The sequence below is a fragment of the Nyctereutes procyonoides genome, unplaced genomic scaffold (assembly GCF_905146905.1).
Source record: "Nyctereutes procyonoides isolate TBG_1078 unplaced genomic scaffold, NYPRO_anot_genome, whole genome shotgun sequence".
NCBI classification, from domain to species: Eukaryota; Metazoa; Chordata; class Mammalia; order Carnivora; family Canidae; genus Nyctereutes; species Nyctereutes procyonoides.
Window position 1 is genome coordinate 6,181,800 of NW_026575026.1, and position 20,029 is coordinate 6,201,828.

Below are 20,029 nucleotides of genomic sequence, written 5' to 3' on the forward strand. Positions count from 1 at the left end.
TTCAGAACAGTTTTGCCATTTGTTTCCTGCAGCGTTCTCCTTTGTTGCGCCCCAAGTGCCTTCGACCCAGGTCTGTCCTTAACATGCACCCCAAGCCCAGGGCTCAGTCTCCTGGGAACAGGAACCTCACAGTATCACAACCCCTAAAACAACGCTGGATCACAGAGGCAGTCAGCAAATATTGAATAAATGAATGAAATACACAAAGGGTTTGTATTCACGGACACGGGTTCATAAACACAACATAAAAACAGCCCTGATGTAAAAAGACTAAGGTTAAAATGGAGAGGTCACTGAGGCGGGGACAAAACATCCTCTAATTGCTTCCTTCCTTTAAAAATGTCCCTTCGTATGCATAAATAGTAAGCTATTCTTTACGTACCAAAGACGAATAATTCCAACTTCTTCCATTTCAGTTCTGTTAGTGCTTGGGGAAAAAGCTTGGTCTCTAAAGAACAAAGAAGTTTCTTGCCCGAGAGTTGGCCAGATGGCTCAGGACACAGCTCTGAAGTCCATTCGGATTGTTCAATGCTTCTTTTAATAAATAGCATGATTGCACTGCCTGGAAAAGTTAATTCCTTCTATCAGAAGATGCTGGCAACAGAATCATTCTGGACCATAAAAACTGTAAAAGGAAATGATAAGCGTGTCAGCAAATTCAATCAGTAGGATGAGATCAGCTTTTATTGGGTTCCTTGGATAACCAGACAGCACATAGCATACTCTGTGAATTAAATCTATCCAAGCCCAAAACATCCAGTTTCACACAGCATGCCACATGTCTTTCTGCTACATCCAAGACATTTTCCTAATTAGCAAAAATGAAGAGCATATGGTGGGAAGGAGAGGGAGACCAGACGCCAGGGGCTCGAGGTGTGGATGGGCAACCTGGAGGGAGATGTGCAAGAAGGCTATAGATCAGGGACGGTCTAAGCCGCAGCTAACATGTAGTGAACACTTGCCGGGCCCTGGCTAAGAGGCACACCTACCTGGACTCACGTAAGCCCTGCAGCAACAGTCCTCAGTGGGCTCTACTGTACCCCCACCTTACAGGTAAGGACGGGGAGGCCCCGGGAGGTCAAACAGCCAGTTCACAACTAGCAAATGGTAGCACTGAGATCTAAGCCAGCGTCTTTCTGGATCCAGAGTCTATACCCTTCACCCTCACATATACCTTCTTATAGAAGAAAGTTCTAGGTTTAATCTCCTCTTTCTCCACCTTTCTTCACAACCAAGCCATTGTTTCTTTCCTTCACGTTCTGTGTAACTGAACCTCAACGACAGCTGTCACTTCCCTTCCCCACTCTGCTGGATTCGTTCTCATGGAGCGTACCAGCTAAGATGTTTTGGGATACAGCTGGCAGAATCCCCGACAGAAAGTAGCCTGAATAAAGGGTTTCTGTTGTTTTGTTTTTGTGTTTGTTTTGCTTTTTTCAGACAGCCAGGGAGCCTGAGGCTGGGCAGGCCTGGTATTTGTTCAGTAGCTCAGGGGCCCAACCTCTTTCCATCTTTCTGTTCCCTTCTTTCCTACATGTTGGCTTCTTTCCTCCAGCCAGTTGCCTCATGATGCTCAGTGAGATAGCTGTACTCCCTCACCCAACTGCACCAAGTGAGAAAGAATGGAACAGGAACACTGCTGATCCATTTTTCTCTTTACATGAGGTGAGAAATCAGTCACATTTCCCTTCATGTCTCATGGAAAGTGTGTTTTCACGGCATCCTTAGCTGCAAGGGATGCTGGGAGGCAAGTATCTGGCAGTTTTATAGTCTCAGTTGTGGACATCGGGCTCTAGGATCTACCAACATGAGAGAAGGGAAGGATTGTCGCGTAAGCCAGGAGATGGCTCTGCCAACCTACCTGCTAATCCAGAGGTGTCCTATCAGCCCTAGCTGGACTGGCCTTTTCTTGTGTACGACACTGGTGCCTGGTTTCCTCCTTCCTTACACTCCTTCTTCTCAGGCCCAGGTTCTTAGCTGTCTTGCCTCCTACCTCTCATTGATTTACTTACCCCTTCTCTGGCCTCCTCCCAATACCTCTTCACCACGCCTCGGCTCATTCCAGGTCACACGGGTGCCTCTAGGGATTAATAAGAAAAAAAAAAAAAAGCATGGAGGGGGCCATGAGTGATAGCTAGGGAGCACTGGGCCCTGTGGTGAAGTGGAGAATGCAAGCCTGTTTAAAACACTTCAATACACATTTTAAAAGCCCTGGGTTAGGAGAGATTCACCCGGAGGCTCAGTGTATCCTCAGAATAACTCCATCGCTTCAGTTCTAATATTTCTGCATGTATTTCCCAAAGTAAGTTAAATGTTCATGGGAGCCCAATAACACTCTGAGGCCACAGGTAAGGTGTGCTCAGGTGGACGTAACAAAATATCCCAGACGGGCGGCTGCAGCAACAGGAATGTATTGTCTCGTAGTTCTGGAGGCTGGAAGTCCACGATCGAGAGGCCAGTAGGGTTGGTTTCTAGTGAAACCTCTCTTCCTGGCTCATGGGCAGTTTCCTTGTCACCGTGTCTTCACATAGACTTCTGTGCACCCATGGAGAGCAAGAGTATATGAGCACAAATAAGTGAGTGAACTGTAGCATCTCTTCCTATCTCCTCAGGCACTAAGTCCTTAGGATTAGGGCCCCACCCTATGACCTCACCCAACCTTTATCACATCCTCATAGACCATATCTCAAAACACAGTCACCTCGAGGATTAGCCTTCAACATGCGAATTTGGGGGAAACAGATCAATCCGTAACAGTGCCAGTCCCTGCTCACAGCGCTGAAACTAGCCAAGTAACATTGGCAAGGACACCAAAGAGTGGCAAGGACATTCTAACTCATTTTAGAGATTTAAACACAAAGTCAGTTAGGTCATCAGAGGATGGCGATAGAACACCTTAATGCTTATAGAACTACAGGTTTTTTCCAACACAACACAACACAACACAACACAACACAACAACAACACAATACAACACAACCAAGATAACACAGACGTCACCCACAAGATGTGATTGGCAGGCCGTGGGGCAATGTCCTTACTGAAAAATATCCTTAACAGTTCCATCTAAAATTTTATAGTTAGAAATTCATTCCTTTAGATTGTTTTGATTTTGTGTTTTCAAGAACCTTCTGTTATGATGCCAATACCTATGGGTAGACTCTTATATTTGTATTAGGTAAAACCTTAATAGAGTCAAGGGCAATAAGTAGGAAGTAGGAGGAAAAAGGAGTCACTTCATAAATTACCAGAAACAGAAATGAGCAGTTTTTATTTTATAATTGAGATTATATTTCCCATACAAATCCAGGCTCTTCACCTGAAAAATCAGAAGACCTAGAAAAACTTAGTGAACATTTCCTAATGCTAACAACCAGTCAAAGCTGAGCAATGGCTACTCTTATTAGACGGGGCATGTGTTCTGTCTGCCACAGCTCTTGCCCTTACCTCTCGCTGTCCTATCAACTAAGAACAATGTCAGTTGCCATTTACCACTGCCTGGGCTTTTCTGTCATCGAGAAATATTTCTTATTGATTATATCTATCTAAGAGTGGAAAACAAGATGCTGACCAGGTAGGACATTTCCAAAATATGGGGGAAAGTTCATAGTAGAGATTTCTGATATTCACTAATAGCTGAGCTCTTCTTTGCTTTCTGGGCTCTACAGTTCCTGGTCTTCCTGTGAGCAGAATGTGAACGAGTGACAACGTATCACTGGGGTTGAAAGTGTTTTAAATGGATGCTCTTTCCTAATACTTTCTCTTCTTGTCAAATGCAAATGATTCAGTGGAGGACTGTGGGATGCCAGAGCCACAGAGGAGAAGTGGACTGGATCCCTGAATGACAGCGTGGAACAGAGCTCCCGCTCATTCTCCGCTCTGTATCATGCGTGAGAAATGCATATTCTATGAAGTCCCTGAGATTTGAGGGCTGTTTGTTACAGCAGTTAGCTGCCTTCACTGAAACAGGCTGTGCATTTTTGTGGAAGTGAAAAATACCTTATATAAGCAAGAAACTCTGTCCCCTACTGCTTCATTACATTACCTTTCAGGGACAGGTAGGCATCTCAACCCTGGGATAAAATAAGGTGTCACTAAAGATATGTTAATTGTGTTTATCTTTTCCAAGAACCAAAACTCTTAGTTTTATCAATCTTTTCTATGGCTTTTCTGTTTTCTCTGTTTCATTTATTTCTCCTCTTTATTATTTCCTTACATTTGCTACTTTGGGGTTTTTCTTCTTTTTCGAATTCCTTGAGCACTAGAAATTTGGGTTGTAGATTGTTTATTTGAGATCTTTCCATTTTCTTGATTTCTTGATGAAGACAAGGTGTGCTTGAAGAAAGATGGGTTATAACAATGGCAACTCAAACAACTGGCAACCCAGCTTCAACTGGGTGTGAAGCCACAAGTAGTAGAAACCAAATGCAAGATGCGTGCCTGGAAAGGGTAGGGAGAGACATGGACAGAGAAAGACTTTTTTCTCCTATTTTCAATCTCTCTCAGGGTTGACCCTGGCTGATTCTTTGTCCTTTCCTCTTATACTCAGTGACCTCTCCCTCCCACACATACTTGGTCTCTTCTATTCAATCTATAATATCATTTGCACTTTTTACTTTTTGATCTTGAAATATCATTTGGATATTGGAGTTGTTTTATATACTTTCCATCAATGAGAGATGATGAATTTAGGATTCATGGTGTATCCATTAAGGGTGATTATGTCATCCCAGCCTCTCTAGCTAGAGATTCTCTATTTGGGAGAAAATGACTAAAGTCCAGAGCAGAAATTTCAATTAGTTCAAGTTTTTTTGGAAAGAAAGAACACAGATTCACTTATGCTAAGTCAAGGAAAGTGGGTTAATTATAAAAAGAAACAAAACAGATAGCTCATGGGAATCCAAGAACAGAAACAAGTGAATCCCACAAAGACAGGAGTTGCACTGGGGGAAGCTCTAGGGACTTCTGCAGCAAAGTCCACACATTTTCCCTGTAATGGCAATACTATTGAAGAGATTCAATTACTCTCTATATCTCTTTTTCTTTTGGTACTGATTCTTTTTTCTTTCAGCTTTACTGATATATAATTGACATATAACATTCTGCAAATTTAAGACGTACAATGTGTCGATTTGATACACTTATATATAGGCACACCTCATCGTACTGGGCCTTGCTTTATCGTACTCTGCAGATAATTGAGTTTTTTACAAATCAAAGGTTTGTAGCAACTCTGCTTTGAACAAGTCTATCAGCACCATTTTTTCTAACAGCATTTGATCACTTCACGTCTGTGTGTCACAATTTGGTAATTCTCACAATATTTCAATTTTTTTCATTATTATCATATTTGAATTGCTGTAACTTCAGGATAAAACTTTAACAGATGGGGAGTTGCTTCTCATGGAGGAGAAAGTGGTTTCTTGAGATAGAATCTAATCCTGGTGAAGATGCTATGAAGATTGTTGAAATGACAACAAAGTATATAGAATATTACATAAACTTAGTTGATAAAGCAACAGCAGGGTTTTAGAGGATTGACTCCAATTTTGAAAGAAGTTCTACTGTGGGTAAAATGTTATCAAACAACATCATGTGCTATAGAGAAATCATTCATGAAAGGAAGAATCAATCAAGGTAGCAAACTTCATTGTTGTCTTACTTTAAGAAGCATCTACCGCCACCCCACTCCCAAGCAGCCACCACCCCGAGCACTCAGCAGACGTCAATGTCAAGGCAAGACCCTCCACCAACAAAAAGATTTAAAACTCACTGAAAGTTCAGCTGATGATGAGAAATTTTTAGCAATAAAGTATTTTTAAATTAAGGTATGTAGATTGTTTTTTAAAGGTATAATCCTACTGCGTACTTAACAGACTACAGTATAGTATAAACATTAACTTTTTTTTTTAAACATTAACTTTTATATGCAGTGGGAGACCAAAAAATTCATTTGACTCTTATTGTGACATTCACTTTATTGCAGTGGCTAGGAAGCAAACTTGCAATATCCTCAAGGTATAACTGTGCGGGAAAACGGTTACCACTGTAGCATGAGCCAACACCGCCATCACATCGTGTAACTGCCAGTTCCATGGGGGGACAGATTCTTAATTCTCTTCCATTACTAATTGGCTCAACATCAACTCCATAACTTTCCTACCTCAAAACTTATTCTTTCTTCTTTGTAACTTTTATTCGTTCATGCCCCCTCACCACTTTTATTGGAGTTGATGTTACCAAGCTATTGAATCTCAGTGGATGAGATTCACAGATCTGTGGCTTGTAGTTTTAGCAGTATTTATGTTGAAACTTGTGTGAATAGGCAAAGCACAATATGTGCATTGTTTTGTAAATAATCCCAAACATTGACCACAGCTAAATGTATAAGAACACAGAGTTGTTCCTTGCAGGGATCAGGATCTGAAATGAATTTTGCAGTGTACCTTCCTACCTTCACCTGCCAACCCTACCTGACACAGACACAGCCAGTGGTTTTCAAAATATAGGTAATTAAAACATTTTTTTGGATAAAGTAATACAGGCAGATGGAATTTCCATATATTACACAAGGATTCCCCAAAAGAAATTAAGACTTCCTGACTTCCTTCCGCAAACCTCCTATTTCTTCTCCCTAAAGGTAATCATTGTGTTTCCATTATTTTTTATACAAATGGATTCAAATTTAAATAAGCAATGATAGCTTTAAGGTAGCGTAGGGGAGAAAAGCAATCTTACCCAATTTATTTGGACAGTTGTGGAGGACTTACGGACCTGAAGAAGGGGCTCCTTTTCTTCCACTAGGAACCCTAATGAATCTCACTGTCCATCTAGAAACCTCAGAAAATCCAACAGCACAGAGCTGAGTCCCTCCACCATATCTCAGGAAAAGTTCTTTGTACAAGTCAGGTAGCACCTGTTAGGTTTCCTCTAAAATATGTGTGAATTGGTAAGTTAAAGCAAGCTGGTGCTTCTATCAAAGGAACACCAGATCTTACGGCAAAAATTGTCTGGAAGGAAGTCTGTGCATTCAGTAGGAGACCCACAGAAGCCCAACCTGATACATCAGATTCTCACCCACACCTTCTGTCCTCTATCATTTATACATCCCAGGAGAGTTTTCTCTCTCCAAATAACAAGTGTTGAAGTTCTTAGTCAAAATAGATTTTGATGCTTCAGGAAATCCCATAAACCTTTTGGTGATATAGGTAATGTCTCCTTCTCTCCACTCACATGACACAAAATCTCTGGAATTATAATGACCATGTAAAACCTCTGTGGGACTCTAAGGTTCTCATCTCCACAAAATCCTTTCTCTTACCTTTTGAGTCCAGGTAATCCACCTGTTTGCATCCTCAGTACTTAATCCCCAGTTCTGTAGTAATTTCTTACACTGCACCACAAAAGGGTGCTAATCTTTTCTTGCCCAAGAAATATCAAAAGATGTAGTTAGCCCTCTAGAAGCTCATACCCTGTCACTTTTTAATGAGGATATAGGACAGGGGTCCCCAAAGTATAGCCCACGGGTCAAATCTGGTTGTCTGCTTATTTGTGCAGGTAACAATTTATTGGAACACAGCCACACTCATTTGTTTATGTGTCATCTCTGCCTGCATTTGTGCTATAATGGCAGCACTGAGTAATTACAACAGATGCTATATGGCTCACAAAGCCTAAAACATTTGTCATCTGACCCTTACAGAAAGTTTTTTGACCTCCAGTTTTGGCCTCTAGGAAGTTAGATGGGGCATCCTATCATAAACATGCTTTTAGCAAAATATATGACTTCATTAAAGCATACAACTCTTGATCTCAAGGTCATGAATTCAAGCCCCACATTGGACATGGAGCCCACTGGGAAAAAAAAAAAAAAAAAGACCTGACAGACAGTGATTTTTAACATAGTAATATTTATGCTTTCCTAACTTAAATTGCAGAATTAGCCAGGTTTCAGGTTTACAGATTCAACAGTAGCATCAGAGATCCAGGATCTTTATTTACCCTTTTGTATCTTGCTATCCTCAGCAGGTTGACTTACCACTTCAGAGTTTCCAGATGGCTACAACAGCTAAAAGCATCCTCATCGGAAAGCATCCAAAAAAAGAAGGAAAGTAAAGGGCAAGAAGACTTTTTCTTATAAAATTCTTTTTTTTTTTAATCATGAAAGCAAAGCTTTCCCAGAAAACTTTAGTAGAAATTCCCCAACTGGGTTGCATGAGCATCCTTGGACAATCACAAAGGGAACTGAGATTGCTGTGATGGGTTTGGAGCCATGGCTGTCATGCCTGGTTGCATATTAAAATGAGACACAGAGTAATCAGCACATTAGAAAACACCGGTATTTGTGCTCTGTTCATTTCCTGGAACTAAGGACATTCTCACATGAACAAAGGCAGATTTCATTTGTCTGGGAAGAAAACATAACAGTTGATGATGGTTTTGAGGTAGGCAACCAATGGCATTTGCCACACTCATGTACACGGACACTGAAGTAAGTCAGATAGATAGTGGGGCTAGGGGAGGAGAGACTGTGAGCAAGAATCTACCTAGAATCCTCAATGAAAGAGAAGAAACACCGAGAAAGTTTCTGGGCAACAATTTTAAGGAGAGTAGAGGGTCATGGATTTTAACAGTGGAAGGACAAAGACATGGAGATCACAGGAGCTGGGGGTGTCAAAGGAGGCAAGGAATATAGGGAAGTGAGGAGTTCTGAGGATATAGTTCAATATTGGCATGCTGAGGGTAAAATGTCTACGTTATATTGAGGTTGAGGTATTACGGTACTTAGACATCAGTCTGGAGTTCAAAAGAAGAGTTCTTTATAGGGTATTTTTGAGAATGATAGGCAGGAGACTACTAAGAATTTCCCCAGAAAGCAGATATAAACCATGTATGTCCTGAAAAAATCCTATCTACAGAGTGATGATGGAAATCATGAACTTGGGTGAGACTGTTCTGTGAGGTGTGCAAAATACAGAGAAAAGTAGAGGTCTGCACCCTGGGATACAACAATGATAAATCAAGTCTGCTGCCATTTACAGACTGTAGATGTATAGACTTATCCTGAACTTCTGCTAAAGACAATAGAAATGCAAATGTTTTGCTTGACATATTTTAAGCCTCGGTGCTAAAGTGAAATCACACTGTTCTCAGCTAATAAGAATGATATAGTTACGAAGCCAAACCCGAGTCTTCTAATTCCAGATCCCTTGGACTGAGCCCTCACTTAATCCAAAGACTGATGTGCACGTGACTGTAACCACAGAATCTGAGTGACCTTTTGGTCTCCAATGAAACACCCTGGGAAAACTGTTTTCCCTGCTCTCATTTAAAAACAGTAACTGCTCTAGATCATTTAAGATCCTTTGTCAAGGGAATTCAATTAGCATCAGCCTGAGGTCACCCCAGGACTTCATAAACTTTTTCATCCTGTGAACTCCCCTGGGTTTTCCATGACTCATATCAACTGTCCCCAAAAAAGTAAGTTTGCTTTTCATCTTACGGATCCTGCAGTAGCTCTGGTCTCCCTCTCAGTATCACATCAAATCTGAAAGGAGGAAGTGCCCGAGGGGAGGCAGTAGGTGGAGAATGCTGGGTCACCCACAGTTCACTGCCTCTTCCCCAAGCAGCTAGTCAGGGCACTGGGGCTGCTCTCTGTGACTTCCTGGTAACAGCCCATGATCTCCCTACGGGTCAACTCCCAGTTTAGGAAACACTGGGAAAGTACCAAACATCTATTTGATATAATGACAGACTATAAGTTAAATAGAACTCAGAAAAAAATTAAAAAATAAATAAATTAAATAAATAAATAAATAGAACTCAGAAATGCTAAAATGATAACACTTGCCAAATTTGCTGTATCGATGGCAAAAGAATAGCAGCTTCAATCAATGGACAAATATTTGTTGTTTGCTATTTTAGTAAAACTAAATATGCCACCTTCGCTGAACTAATAGAAGCTAAAAAAAGGCATTCACTCACTGAGCCCTTAGTTCAACAAATACTTGAGCGCCCACTGTGTGCAAGTCATTGTACAAGGCACAAGGTGAGTGAAACACAGTTCCTGCTTTTCAATAAATTTAAAAATCTAAAAATCTAAATAATATCTATGTAAAAATATACATAATATGATATTTCATATTGCACAGAAGTGTTAAGAGTAAGCCTAGCAGTGATCACTAGAATTCAAACATGCTTAATCCTATCTGCAGGCTTGGTGTAATGGGCCCACCAGAAATCCAACCATATGAGGCTCTTCGTATGAAGGTATCATGAAGACAGGATCAGGTGGGTAATCTAGACCTGGTAAAACATGTTCAGTCACAGTGATGCGATTATGAAAACCTGTAGCTGTCAACAGGATGTTTCCTTTGCCCTTTGAGTAAAAGCAGAAAGAGATGTTTTCATTAACATCTGTAAGATATTGGGCCAGACAGGAACACAGCCTGGTACCCTTTTCTCAAAGAGAAAGGCACACAACATGACCAAATATTAATGTGACCAAATTCAGTCATTCAACAAATACTTATCAAATCCCTACAATGTGGCAGAGACCGTCATAGGGTTGTGTGGCCCATGAAAAACCAGGTAACAAATAATGGACATAAGCCACTAAGTCATCAAGCTGATATATTTTAAGTTAATGAGGTCCTTATTGGAATGGAGTGTCCAACTGGTGATGAATTTTTAAAGGATGTATGAAGGCTAAAGTGGATTCAAAGGAGAATGGTAAGGATGATTAATTAGGAAAGGAGATTAGGTTCTATGAGAAAAGGTTAAATTAATTCCAGTTACTTAACTTGGAGAAGAGAAAACTAAGGGCTGACTTGATTATTATCTTATCTTCATAATCAGGAGAGCTTTTAGGCTTTTCTTTTCCTTAAAGGCCTAGAAGTGAGGAAACAGGATAAAACTGAAACATTTTTGAAGTCGCTGATTTAATCAATAAGCGCATAATATGGGCACTGTCTTGTTGCCTAACACAATAAGAGATTGCGGAAGCACAAAAATGAATATGACATGGTCTCTGCTAGAAGTCATTTCATTTGGACATTAAGAAAGAACTCCTATGAACAGTTAGGTGATATGACTCAAGAAACGACTAGGGGAGCATATGCAACATAAGTGCTTACAGATTGTCAAGAAGAACACTGACCACTATTCAAGATTGTTGTGATCGTAGAACTGGATGATGATTGAAGTTCTCTGTAGATCTGTGATACTAAAACCTGTACCACAGTCAGCCGTTTCCCACAAAGTGATAGTAAAAGTGATATATAACAATAGTACATGTAACTGCATTTATATTTGCCCATTGACTAATGTTTAGATTTCGTGTCAAATATTCTTGTGTCCATTTTTAATTGATCTTTAATTAAAAGCGAAACCTGATGACTCAGGCTTAAGGAAAAACATCTAATAATCTCTCTGACAAAGAATTAAGAATTTAAACTGTGGATCAAAATCCATGAACAGGTTGCAGCTATAAAATGAGAAGGCTATTTGGAACATGGCAACTTTATTTGAATTTGGGGTGTGAGGTACAATATCCAGTGTTGAAGTAAATGAACTATGGAAGCTTAATCAAGTCCTTTGCAAGCAATGTACTGAGGTACGTGGAACCTCGAATCGCAGAGTCACACCTAGAACATTTGTTTAGCTAGATTGCTAGAGAGGATAGAAATACTGGGAACTGCCCACTAGATACCTCCCTTTGGATATCTCACTGAGATTTCAAATTCAACACTTCAAGAAAAAAGAGTGAGAAAACGAGAGAGAGAGAGAGAGAGAGAGAGAGAGAGAGAGAGACCTATCTACCTCAACTCAAATTTGAGTTGTACTCATGTCTCTTAATTAAAGGTATCACTCTCTTCCCAGTACTTCAGAGCGGAAATGTCAGCTCTCTTTGACACTTCGCTCTCCTCTGTCCTCCAAAATTAATTCATTTAGCAATACTGTAGTGTGCATCTATCATCAGCCTACAAGGGGTTAGGAGTGTGAAGGTCTATGTCATTGTATTTGTCCTCAAGTATAAAGTCATGTGGACCGATTTTCGTCCCATGTCATCAGGGTTTGCTTGTTCTTTAAAATTTCATTAAGGTTATTGTAAATTCACATCTAGTTGTAAGACATGATGGAAGGAGACCTCTTCTATACTTTGCCTCACTTCCTCCAGTGGTAACACTTTGCCAAACTAGAGTATATCAAACTGGCGTATTTACAGACACAATCCTCCTGTCTTACTTGTACTTGTTTGTGTGTGTTGAGTTCCACACAACTGCATCACGCGTGTGGGTTCCAAATCCACCACCACAGTGAAGACACTGAATGATCCCATCACCACACGAGTTGTGCTGCCCATTTAGAACTAACTGTACCTACTTCTCTCCCATCCTCCTCCCCTATTCTTAGCCTCTGGCAGCCACTCATCTGTCCTCCATTTCTAAAATTGTCATTTTTAAAATGTCGCACAAATAGAATCAAACAGTATGCAATCTTTCAGGATTGGCTCTTTTTTCTTTCTTCCCTAAGCATAATACCTTACAGATTCATCCAAGTTACTGCATTTATCAATAGTTCGTTCCTTTTTATTACTGAGTAGTAGCTCATAGTATGATTTACTGAATAGTTTGCTTAACGTTCACCTGTTGAAGGACACATGGGCTGATTCCAGCCTTTGGCTACTCCAAATAAAGCTGCAATGAGCATTTATGTACCGGTGCTTGTGGGAGCATACACTTCCATTTCCCTGGGAAAAATGCCTAGGAGCAAGACTGCTGGGTCATAGAGTAGCTCGATGCTCAGATTTTTTTTTTTTAATATGCCAGAGATTTAAAACCTCTACATTTAAGAAGTTGCCAAACTGTGTTCCAGAATGACGGTTCCATTGTATATTCCCACCAGCAGTGCATGCATGATCAAGTTTGTCAGCATTCTCACCAGCACTTAAGAGTTGTCCCTATTTTTTATTTTGCCCATTCGGGTAGATGCATGGTATCACGTGATTAGCTTTATAAAAGACAAGTGAACCTATTGCTCTAGGAGGCACGGGAAAGACTAACTCCTATATCCAGTAGCATGGGGGGGGGGGTAGGTGGCAGGAGAGGTGTGGGTGGGGAAACATCCATAAAGGAGATAACCTTTGAGCTGGGTTCTTAACAATCGAGTAGATCTGCAGAAACTAGAGAGAAGAGAAGGATACATGTAGCATAGGGAGCAAGATATTCAGAACTGGGGTTGCTGGGAGTGTGAGAATGGAGAGGTCTCCCTAGGTGGAGGCCAGCGCGGAGAAGGGGAAAGACAAAGGGGCCGGAAGGGCACCCTGTGTCCTGCAGGGGGTTAAGGACAGGCCGTAGGGAGGAGAGAGGCCTCACCACTGTGATGGCGCAGCCAGGCCTCATTGTGGTTCTCATGCCCGCAGCGCGGCCTGCACCTGCCACCCATCTGGCTGCCCTGGCCCTTGGTCACGGTGCTTGGGCCGCAGGCTCAGGGCTGCCCCCACAGCGCTGGCTTCGCCCCATCCTCTCCGCACACCGGGGCCCTTCTCCTGAGCCCTGGCCTTCATGGATCTCGCAGGACCCCACACCCCAGAGACACAGCCACACCCTGCTGAAGGTGTGTAAACTCTCAGGGGATTTGGAATCTCAACAGAAACTATGATGATGATGATAATAATGATAAAAGCAGAGTATGGTTTGTTTCTTAAGAGCACGAATCAAGAGCCGTGTTTATTCCACATATACCTAAAACATGACTGGCCATTTAACTTTGTTTCATTTGAGGTTCCCCAGAAACATTTTCCAACAATAAAAAAAAAAAAAAAAAAAAAAAAAAAAAAGGAACAAGAAAGAAAAGCGCCAGGCTTGTGGAAAATGTGGCAAAGTCTATTTTGAATTTTCAGTCTTCACTTCTTTTTTTCTTTAACTGTAGTGTAAACTTGCTATTATCTCATAAATAATTAAACGTGACAACGTATTCAAAATCGTTTCTACACAATAAAGACTTTAAAATAAGAGCAACAAAAGAGAACATAGTACTACAGTTTAAAAACTCCTTCTAACACATTTCTGTGGATATCCAACCCACTTGTGATAAATTAGTGAAAATGCAGAGTGAGTTGTACATCAAGAGTGTTTCCCGTTCCAGACATTTTTCAGATACAAGGTCTCAAGTAACAAGACTCTCAAGAGCGAGGTCGAGGTGACCGCTCGTTACCTGAAAGATGTGGACCAGACTGTTTCTTAACAGTTTTCAGAATCAGAAATCTTAGGACAAATATATGCAGGATGATGGGCCAATGAATGTGCTGATCTAATTTGAAATTTATCAGGAAAACTTGAATCCCCTATTAAAAGAAAAATACATGAATCATTCCCTAAATCAAGACCAAGTAAGTGTTGCCTTTTCTTCCTAATAGACTCAGAATAGACTATTCTATTCCCGTAGTGTCCTGATGGCATTCACTGCGTCTTCCACTTAAAGAAAAGGAGAAAGAAGCACATGTCATGCTGACCGCTTACCATACACAAAATAAAGGCCACAAGTACGTAAAGGTTAAAGGAGGCTTGCGGGGCCTCTCCTCCCTGGACACACAATTGTTAGAAGCTGATGGTTAGGGCTGTCTTTGAGGTTCTTATGTAAACTAAGTTTCTGTTGGTTTTTATTTCCTCGGGTCAAGCAAATATTCTTTAGTTTCAAAAGAAATTCAGAAACACTGAGATCATGATTTTTATTAACTCCTGAAATTATAGCCAGTATCTCAGCTGCATCTTTTGATAGGGCCTTTAATCAGTTTTTAATCACATTCTCCACAAGTACCAGGCAGCGTAATCAAAATTTCCCTCTAACTTATTGGACCTGAGAGGAGTATAATCTTTTGGAAATTCCAACACATGCTTAGCTGAACACAGACATTTCCTTGGAGCCAAATTTTATTTCAGCCCTGTTTTCTGATGAAAAAATGAAAATGAAAAATATTTAACCATTAAGTGTACAGAAGGAGTGGAATGGCTGGTCATGACCCGCACAAACCAATGACAGTGAGGTTCAGATTAGCTGTGACGGATGATCATTACTAATAAAACTGATTTATATAAATGTTTCAAGTTCTGTGCTTTTTTTCCCCCTTCTCCTTTAGTACTGAAAAAAGCCAGGATTTTAAAAAGGAGGTTAGGGGAAGGGAACAAAGAAACACAATGGAGGGAAGTCAGAGGGTGGAAACGGAGCCACACGGTGAAATGCAATCACACTCTGTGACAGATCCACGTCGCCGTGTTGGAGGGTAATCCTGAAAAGAAGTTCAAACAGGGAAGAAAGGAGAGAGCCTTCAAAAGTCCGCCGATGCTTTAATAACTAAAAATCACGCTCGTGTAAATGCTTCTCCTCTCGTTGGTGTTTGGAATTCACTGTGCACTTTCACCCACACACGTTTTCCTTCCTAACCCTCACAATGCAGCTCTTTGCAGTTAAAAAAACAAAAAAAAAAACCAAAAACCTTACTTAGTTTCATGCCACCCCTCAGTGGGGCATTCGACTGGAGGAAGGGCGTACCTTCTCTGGGCTCTGGGCGACAACCGGCATCCTCCCTCCGTACTGTGCGAGCCGAGGGGTGGGCCCGGCCACCCTCAGCGGCTCCGGTCTGCTCAGGCTGGGTGCAGCAAACAGCATCCCAGGCTGCTGATGTCCTGCTGTGTCCGACGGACTGCTCGGAGCTGCTCTTTGATGTGACTTCAATGGTGTGGGCAGTAGAAGGCCTTCTCTCTAAAGGACAAACTTGAGAAAATTCAAAGGCAGCTCCAGGGACTTCTCTATGAATAAGACAATCTCGTACTGTGATCTGACAAATCTTTAATTTTTAAGTTAATTTAATCTCAATGAAATCCATCTGACTGGAATAGCTGCAATTTAACTGCAAAACCCTGGCCAAGCTCTCTCTTTATCCTCTTTGGGAAATTGAAGGCTTCGAGTGATTGGTGGGTCTGAAATGAATGGTAACAGGTTCTAATTGAGTTGGGACTTACAAAAATGTTTCACATCTTTTGTTAGTTTGTCATCTACGGCTTGTTTAGTCTAAAACAAAGCAGAGGCCACGAGCGTTATTTCCGTGGCCTGGGTTCTGGCTGCACGAGACACACAAGACCTCAGACACTGAGTCAACACTGTGGTCTAGAATGAGGAGGAATGAGTCCTAGACTGGAGTTCGCGTCATGGAGTGGAGCCCCCCATGGACCCAACAGCTAATGGAGTTGAGTCATGGGTCCCTCAGGGCTAAGCCAATTACTTCTAAACCACAGAGTTTTTTTAGAAAACAGATTTCCCAGACCACACCCTGGATCTGATACACCCACATCTCTTGGAATGGGGCTTACGGATCCACACTTTTCAAAAGCTTTACAGGTGATAGGAGGACCAGTAGGTTTGGGGAAATAGAGGGCCAAAACTAAAATTATCCTAAGTGGGCATAAAAGTGGGGAGGAGTTCTCCATCTGCTCAGAGACAGAAAAAGCCTCCTTAAACTACTTCTTCAGCATCTAGTGCTGCTAACTAGAAGTCTGACTACAATTTGACTCTTATTCTTTTCTTGGCCATCTGTTTGGTTTTTTGATTGATTGATTTTCTCTCTGGAAATTTAAAATTGGGAGACCAGAAATTCCCTTAGGATGTAGCTATATAAGGACACTATTAATCTGAAGACTCAGAATCTTCAACTCAAGGGAAATTCTTCTATTTCCTGTTCATCTCTTTCATTTCCTGTGTTCTGCTTTTCTAGAACTATTAAGTGGGTGTTTAACACCATGGGTTAAAGGTATTGCGTTTTAATTTTTCATTCCTTTTTTTCTATCACCTTCACTTTTTTCTCCAGACTTTGTAACATTTTATTGTCTAGAATACTAACTCAGCCTTCAGCCATGTTCATCCTGTTTTTCATCTCTTGCAACTTGATTTTTTTTTCTGCTTTCCCAATAAGATTTTTTATTTCTAGAATCAATTTGGGCTAATTACTCATATTCATAGAAAACTTTTCTTTCCCCTCTTCCTAGCCCTCCCTCTCATCTTTGTTTGCTTTTCTTTCAATGAAAATAGCCACTTGACTCTCTAAAGATATTTTAAGGTTGTTTTTTTTTTTTAATTTAAGTTTTCATCTGTTCCGTGAGTTCTTTTATGACCTTAGATCAGTGATTCTGTTAGTGAATCTTGGTCCCTCTCTGGCTTTTCATCAACTGGCTGGTGATGAGTTGATCATCCATTAGTAGCTGGCATGGGTTACTTCTACAGTTCTGATAGTACCCCGGGCCTCCACTTTGAGGGTAAGACTGCTTTTTAGTTTAGTTAACCATGAAAGGTTATGGTGGGTTAACTGGACAAGTTCCTTAAGGCTCCCTGGGCATGGGCTGGCAGGCCAGTACCTGTCCCCTCCACCTCCTTACCAGCTTAGGAAGATGTGCATTTTGGCAGAAGTGCTTCAAAGCCCGAACCTCCCGGCAGAGCAGTCTGTCCCTTCTCTCCGTGTCTGTACGTGTCTCAAATCCCCACATGACCTGCTCTTCTCACACAGACCCCTGAAGGATTTATTTTGATAATACTTTTCAGGCTTATCCTGACATTGAATTCCACTTGTGCCTGTCATTTAATATAGTAGGGGAAGGGAAAAGCTGAACTGGTTTGTTTTTCTGAATTTAGCTCCTGTTTAATTACTCTGATAACCGTTCCTTCACCTCACTCTCCTCCATATATTAGGTCACTCCAAGCTTGGAGGTTTTCAGGATTGCATCCTTTTCTAATTTTCAAAAATTCTCATTAATTTTTTGTCTGCTAATGACATTCTTTCTCCTTTCTCTGGATCTTTATAAATTTTCAGCCACCTAAGGAATTCAGGACAAGAGGAAATTCAGGTGTGTGTTGAGTTCAATCTCCTCCTACAATTAACCTCTTTTTGACTCTTCCCATATTATGCCACTGACACATTGAACTGCAGAAAGGCAGAAACACCAACATCAAACCACATCGCTCCAAAAACACACAAGAAACAAAGGCATATGCGCACTCACACATATAATTAGCCATTCTTTTCTATTTTTTCTTTCAAGAAAAACAGTTCTATCCGAAAAGGTCTTTTCTTTTCTTTTTTTATTTGACAGAGAGAAAGAGAGTACAAGTGGGCAGAGTGGCAGGGAGAGGAAGAGGGAGAAGCAGACTCCCCACTGAGCAGAGAGCCTGATGCAAGGCTCAATGCCTGGACTCTGCACTGAGCTGAAGGCAGACGCTTAACCAACTGAGCCACCCAGGTGCCCCTGAAAAGGTATCTTAAGAGGAACACTGCTAGAGTTGATAAAGCGTGCCATTCAACTAAATAGAACAGTTTCTACCATTTTCAAAATATTTAGTTTCAGAGAAACCTAAAGTTAATCCATTGTCATGGCCTATCATATCATATAAACATATAATAGGAATGATGCCTACAAGGTATTGTGAAAATCTACATTAACCCTCAGTGTCTTGGATAGTTATAGACAGTCCACAGTTACTATTTACACAAGGAAACTGTTTCTTGCCAAAGTACAGAACCACTGTCCGAGGATTACAACTTCCTGTTAATCAATGTATATGCTTCCCTTAGAGACTGCATTTTGAAATCACATTAGTTGTTATTTGTAAATATCACTCAGCCACTTACCATTTCTCATCTGCTCAGAGTTAAAAATCAGGAATCACTCAGAAATCACACATCAGTTCTGTATGTTCACTGTAACATTGATCCTAAGCATACATACCTTCCAATTGTGATGTAAACTCAAAACTAAGGGCGGGGCACCAGGGCTGCTCAGTGGTTGAGCATCTGCCTTCAGCTCAGGACATGACCCCAGGATCCTGGGATCGAGTCCCACATCGGGCTCCCTGCATGGAGCCTGCTTCTCCCTCTGCCTGGGTCTCTGCCTTTCTCTGTGTCTCTCATGAATAAATAAATAACATCTTAAAAAAAAAACCACTAAGGGCTTCAGAATCTCATTTCCAATTCACATCTAGACAGTAAATAGGGCATGAAATGTGACCCATGACAAGAACTTGTCTGTCACGTACTCATGCATTCGATTTGGTCTTGGGGTGATGGGAGATGATATTCCACATAGACAAAAGTATGAAGGGAGAAAAGCAAAGAGCATCTGTAGTAATGGTAAGTTGTCCAGATTGCCCAGAGCAGCAAACTGTAAAACTAACCAGTGGGCCAAATGGTCATGAAAAGAAGTTAAAAGCATTTCTCAATACCAGGCAATGAAAACAGAGTTGTACTGACAGTGGCAAAAATTGTGATTATTCTTTTTTTTTAAGATTTTATTTATTCATGAGAAACAGGGAGAGAGAGAGAGAGAGAGAGAGAGAGAGAGAGAGAGGCAGAGACACAGGCAGAGGGAGAAGCAGGCTCTTCGCAGGGAGCCCAACATGGGACTCGATCCCGGGACCCCGGGGTCATGCCCTGGGCCAAAGGCAGATGCTCAATCCCTGAGCCCCCCAGGTGCCCCATGATTATTCTTTGTCCTGTTAACTTATAGACACTCTCAATCAGCCACATCAGAGAAGCTCCCCAACCTCCGGAATTATAGATTAATAGTAAGCCACCACTAAAGTAGAAAAGTGAGAATCCAAAGAAAGCCAATACTCATGCTAGTGGGAAATCCTACAGTTTATATTAAATGTAAGTAAAACCTGTCTTGCGTCTCTGAGAGCCAGAGACCTGATAGTGTTAAAATGATACATAAATCATATGCAAAGACGATTAATTCCACTTTGATGGCCAAGGTTTAAAATTTTTTCTAGTGAAGATAACGTGTGACATGTCATGTTGAGTTTGGAAAGAGAAATAATTACATTACAACCTCTTATTTATATATGGATATGTATTGGACAAATAAATCTAAAAGTATGTGAGGGGTTTTAGGCAGAAAAATCTGGAAAATAAAATATTTGTGCTGTATTTAGTGTGCTAGTTCTGCTTTCCTGGGGCCTACCCTAAAGGTCTTATTTTAACAAGTAC

At 41.0% G+C, this 20,029-nt stretch overlaps 1 long non-coding RNA gene across 1 annotated transcript; it reads right to left on the reverse strand.

Annotated features, from left to right (window-relative positions):
* Window positions 1-262: 262 nt before the first annotated feature.
* On the reverse strand, window positions 263-15,816 carry LOC129503308 (uncharacterized). The gene is made up of 3 exons (XR_008663150.1): window positions 15,550-15,816; window positions 2,010-2,077; window positions 263-625 (listed from the first exon to the last, which is right to left on the reverse strand). It is a non-coding gene; the product is annotated as an uncharacterized LOC129503308 (long non-coding RNA).
* Window positions 15,817-20,029: the final 4,213 nt, after the last annotated feature.